This window comes from Lichenostomus cassidix, chromosome 2, assembly GCF_008360975.1.
Source record: "Lichenostomus cassidix isolate B80296 chromosome 2, HeHo_3.0, whole genome shotgun sequence".
Taxonomy (NCBI): Eukaryota; Metazoa; Chordata; class Aves; order Passeriformes; family Meliphagidae; genus Lichenostomus; species Lichenostomus cassidix.
Window position 1 is genome coordinate 114,635,690 of NC_139482.1, and position 6,109 is coordinate 114,641,798.

The window sequence follows — 6,109 nt, forward strand, 5'->3', positions numbered from 1 at the left end:
TAAAAAAAAAAAAACGTTTTAGGAGGTGAAACATTTCTGTATATTTCTCCCTGAGTCTGAAAGACTGTTTTCACCTCATTCAGACAGATGTAGATAAATTACGTGTCTGTTCACTCAGCTCTATTTGACCACTAAGAGCTTTAAGTGATTTTCTGGACAACTCAAAATGTTCTAGTGCAGATTTGAAGCTGAGAAAAACCAATCACACTTCCTAATATAAGTGGAAAAATAACCATAGAAACAAAGCAAACAAATACAAAACCCTATGAATAGTATTACTACACAGGGAAGAATCTTGATGAAGTGTGAAGTATGATACAGGGCAGCTTGCTTGGGGGTTTACTGGTATGAGTGGTATGCCTCTTAGTTTATTAGCCAGGAGTAAAAATAAAAAACCTCTGAGGTGAACTACAGGGAATTCAAGTCACACTTTAAATATAGCCACTGAAACAGGGGTTTAATTTAAAAGTGTTAAAAGTTATCAGGTTTTAGAAAACACAAATTGTTTCTAGAATCTCTCTAATGAAATTCTTCAGCTACTTAATTCAATATCTAGACATACAATAAACATTCATTGAAGCCCAGTGGTCACATAATTTGACAAACAATATTTTGTATAACTAAATATATCACCATATGTTTAATTACTTGGTAAATCCAGATTACTACATGTTATAAGAGAAGTTCCAGAAAATTATTCAGAAAATTTATAGAAAATTCAAACTTTTGCAATAACATATTTTTACAGGCAGATAACTATGAACATATGACCACAATTTACAACAGCATCCAATGATTTTGTGTGTCTCAGCTTTTGAAAATCCCTAAAAATGGATCTCATTGCATAGGATAAATATTTAGTATATTCAAAGCCTCTTTCAGAAGTCTTAGAATGGGCATCCTGAAATGTGTATGGCCATCATACACATTATATGGTAATAATCTATATATTTTGCTGAAGTCTCAGTTCAAGGTCGAGCCACAAGTACAAGAAATAAACAATAGAATGTTTTAAGAAAAATGAGTACAGAATGTAAACTACACAGGTTTCCTGAAAAAAAATCTGGTACTTGAAAGATGACAGATAAATGCCCTAAAATCCCACATCATCAGTAATAAAAACAAACTGGGGATATGTATCACTATTTCACATTTTCCTCTCTTTTGCAGACTCAGCCTTGACCATTAATGTCTTCAGCTCTGCATATTTAATCATCCTCTGGTTTTCTTCTGCAATTGTAGCAAAGGTATGACATTTGAAGTAGAAGCTGACCTACTGGGAATTGGACCAGAAACTTCTCAAAGATAAAGTGACAAAAAGATATGATGACTTCCATTGCCTGGGATAAACACTTTTACAATATTTTTACTTTAAGATGCTGATGGAAAAAATTACCTTATGACAAAATTCCTCAATTCTTTCTGGTTTTGGTTTTATCGACTCATAAAACAGAAAGAAGCTATTGTTATCTGTTCTGTCAGTGTCAATATTAGGTATAAGGACACACTAAGCATGCTTGAATGGAAGGCTACTAAAATGGCAAATTCCAATCCAGACACACATTACCATGAAATTTGATCTGAACTTTCTCATTGTCCTAGCCTGCCTCTCCTAAGGAATTTAGGAGCCGTTTTCCTGCCCCTCATCCAGTCAGCTGTACATGCAGCATACAGTGCTTGCCTGACTGACAAGAGGAATAAGCAGAACACTGCTTTCTGCTCAAAGAAACATGACAAAAAAATGACTGATTCACTTTGCTTCTGAAAAATGTGTCCTATTTTTAATGCCCTCTCAAGGGCTATGTGCCCACCAAACTCAACAACCTACCCCTGTAGGTTTGTCTGTGAATTGCATTGGAGGTAGGTGCCAAAATACTTTATAAGCCTGTCTCCTATTGCTTTAGACTAAATGTAAACTAGTAAAATGTTCAAATTTTTAGTCCTTTCTTTCTGGGTCTTAACTTTTTTGCCAGTATTGGAGAGAGATGAGCAAAAGATCACTGTAGAGGAACAGATCCTTAAAAACAGCTGCAATTTAGGAGTGTCATGTAGTCCACAGAAACCCAGTGAAGGCTGCTCAAAAGAATTCACAGACTTTATGGAAAACGCAGCATCTGTCTTAGTGTCCTTTAGGGAATAAGAAGCTCCTACAGATATTACAGCAATATTTAGAGAAATAAAATGGACCTGGACAGTCATTCTTCACAGCATGGGAGAGACTTAAATGAAAGGGAGATGCAATGGATGTTAAATTGGGTAAATTAACCAAACGTGTGCATGCAACAGAGGAAGGAATAAGCAACACTGAAGAAAGGGATGCTGAAACAAAGAGATCTATGAACTGAGACAGAGTGTTGATTTTTAATGTTGAACAAAGCAGGAAAATTAGAAAACAGAGCCATTGTACTCTTGCTGGAATCAAAAGTATAGAATTGGACAAATGGATGCTTTTTGTTCAAATCTTGTTGAATTACATTTTTGAGCATAATAAAAAAACCTCATCACATAATCTAAAGGACCAAATCTGAGCTCTGAGACCTGACAATAATGTTGAGATTCCATGATAAAGACTATATTAGTCAAATCAGGTAATACTGACATGGAGAAAGAATCACTATAGTCTGGCAATCAAGATAAGCAATTGCTTTGTATCCAAACCAGAGCATTAAAATCTTATAAACACAAAAATAATAAAACTCTTTCAGAGGTTCATTGGTAAGAAGGAGACTGAAACATGCAGTGAGGTATTAAACTGTTCAAACACCAGAGAATCTCTTCCAATCCTTCTCAAGATTTTTGAAATTCTGCAGAATATTAATTAATCCCTTTCAGATCATAAAATCAGTTTGATACCTTCAAAATAAATACTGAAATGCAAGACAGTGTTTAAAAAAAAAGTTGTATATTCAGTCTGAGGTAAGTGATTAAATTGTCTCTTCTTTAGGAGATGTTTCTCTGCTGGAAATATATTTCTAAAGCAGGCATTACAGGATGGCATGATTATACTTAGCCACCTAATTTTTTTTTTTTTTTTTTTTGGTGCTGGGAATAGCATATTGACTCAGAGGAAATATTGCATTGCTCAGGTGTTTGTGGGCTGGGTTGGGGGGAGGAAAAGAAGAAATATTTTTGGAATATTTTGGAAAAAAGAAGAATATTTTCTCAGACAGTTCTCTCCATAAAGACACTTCTTCAAGAAAAGCTGCTTTCTAGAGATCTGGCATTTAGTTCTGAAATTATAGCAATACTTCAGTGTGTCATGCTGCTGTTGTACTTGGTTTAGTGACTGTTTCATGTAACTAAAAGAAGCCAATGTGTGCAAAACAAATACTAGTCCTGAAGTTCTGATTTCTCCTCTAGTGGGAATCTTCTCCCACTAGAGAAGATCCCAGCATTGGCAACTACTCAGGTGGTAGGAGAGTCAACTAAAGACTTTGACTGAAATAAAGATGAGTCATTTATTGGGGAAGTATTTGCTAGTTCACAGAGCAATAGCATATGATGGCCTGAAGACAAATTGTCCTTATGGGTGTGGAGCACTAAAGGACAACCTTTCAGATTCACTTACATGCTCGGTGCAGCCTATCTGAATAGTCTCCTCAGTGCCTTCATCAGTGTCCACTTTGGTCTAATGCAACAAAGCTCTGTTTGGTTCTTTCCAGTCTTGACTTCAGGATTGTTGCCTTGTTTATTATTATCTCTGCTTTTCCAAAGCCCATTCTTAGAATTTCCTCTTTCCCCATGTCTCATCAATTGGTGTTTGCAAATGTCTAGTGAGTATGTACATTTGATAAGATAATTAAACTCTGTTAACAATTTTAGATGCCTTCATGGTCCTGGTATTTCCTTACTGGTCTTCAATTTCTGTGTCTGGCTGTACACCATCTAAATTCCTTGAATAACCAATGGGCAAAAACCTATTTTCTTTAATGTTCACCAGTTTGCCATCCTACTGATACAAAGGAATAATCACAATTTTGTATTTTTCCCATTTATCTTCTCCTTTGTTTCTTCTTCTTATCCTGCAAAACAAAAACTAGTTACTGACTTAACGTGTGGGAATCTGAATTGTGCCTAGTCAACTCTAATAAAAGATAAGCCACTTTTAACTTTCCTTATCCTATCTCCTTATGTGGCATTAAACTGTTATAATACTCTACTAGGATATGACATTCAAGGAAAAATGTATTTTCAATAATATACTGTGCACTGCAGTCATGACCAGACCTCCAGGTTTTCAGCTGCCCTAAAGGGTAAACTGAACTATGTTGTTTTGGGACTTTTGCATTTGAAAAGTGCATTTGCCACTGCTTTACCATGCACTTCATCGGAGTTTCCTAGCCTATTACTTCTCATATCATGCTGGGGAGGATCACATTGCAGCTGGCTCCAGGCAAACATATTTGGCCAAGTCAGAGCACTTTCCCCTCCTCTCATTTTTGATGTGATGCTTGCCAAAAAACAGTAATGACATGCAATTTCTAAAGCTAATGTTTTATTTAAAGAACAACAAAAACAACCAAACTACAGCAAAATTACTCACTAAATAGGAGAAGCCTCCGAAGCACTCAGCGAGACAGATTGAAGATGTTTGGAAACAAATCAGCCTCCTAACCACTATGTCTTTACAGTGTTTACCTTTTTTCCATATTGTGTTGAAAGTCAGCATTTTTCAGTTCAAGGAAAACTCCAGTCTGTCTCACTACAGACCTTCTTTGTGACTTTTCAGGAAAGTCTCTTACCTTGAATGCCTGAGACCTGATTTGGGACTGCTCCCTTTTTAGACAGGACACTTTTTTTGAGTATCCCATTTTCTCTCTGTCAGTACCCACCCTCCAGAAAGTTTTCCAGAACCCATCAAGGTCATTTGAGCTGCTGTGGAAGTAATCTTTTTCTTTGTCCTGCTTTTCAGGAAAAAATACTATGGCAAAGACAAGGTAAACAGAACACTTTCCTAGTCCTTTGCACAATATAAATGTGACAGCATCTGTTGAAATGTGAAATGCTCAAATTAAATTGAAGTAGCATAATAGCCTAGCACTGTCTGAAATTTCTATCTTGAGAGTCTGTATCACTTAAAGTCACACCTTTTTCCTCAGCCTCTCTCCTCCTTCCTGGAAAGCTCTCCTACACATACATGAATGTTTTTTTCCTTTTCTATCTTGAGTAGCTGCAGCATTGTGATTCCTGTCCTGTTTCTCACTCATCTCATGCTTTTTATCTGGTTTTTAGGGGTATGCATGCTGAGTCACCTGTTGAAAGCCATTCCTTTCCTGTCTTTCATTGATGTCACCCTGTTCTTCACTCTGTCATGTTGATATTCACTCTCTCAGTGAGCTGAGCTCTTCCTGCCATTTAGAGACCTTCCACTGGAGTTATGACTTTTTCTTCTGCCCTTCCAAAACCTGAGAATCATCTGCCCTCTTTACGAACCTCCCTTTTGCCCTGCCTGTTTTAAATCCCGGGAGCTTCACGTGGATGCCAGAAATCTGACCACTGCAATGCAAATATTTGCTTGAAGATCTACGTTAGGCTCACACCCATGGAAGAAGTTGGCAGAAGATGAGATCAGCTACGAGCAGCTCTATGTATTGTTACGTAATTTGAAAAACAGTTAATTTAAAAATTAGTCTAAATTTAAGTCAAACTGTTGACTTTAACATGCCTCAAATTCCCATCTGTGAGCTACTTGTTGCATAACAAACTCTTCTGAACTCTTCTGGTTTTGTACAGAGAAGTAGATTCTTATTTGGAAGGTTTGCTATAGTAATGCTCCCAAGGGAAAAAAGAATTGTTTTTTAGTGCTTGGTTTATTCAGTATATACATAGCTTTGAGCCATAGGTGAAAAGAGAGAAGCAAACAAACAAATAAACAAATATTGAATAATTATTAAATGAGCACTGCCCAGCCAGTGTAGAGAAGGGGGCAAGAATCTTGTGGAAAGCTCAGATAGGTTGTGGTCATGGAACCACATATGTTATTGACAATATGTCATGTCCATATTTTAGTCTGTTAATGAAGACAAATGTGTTAACAATGACAAATAAAACAACAAGGAACTGAACTGAGTTTGTCCTGGCTGCTGTAACTGTGGCATTACCTATTGCA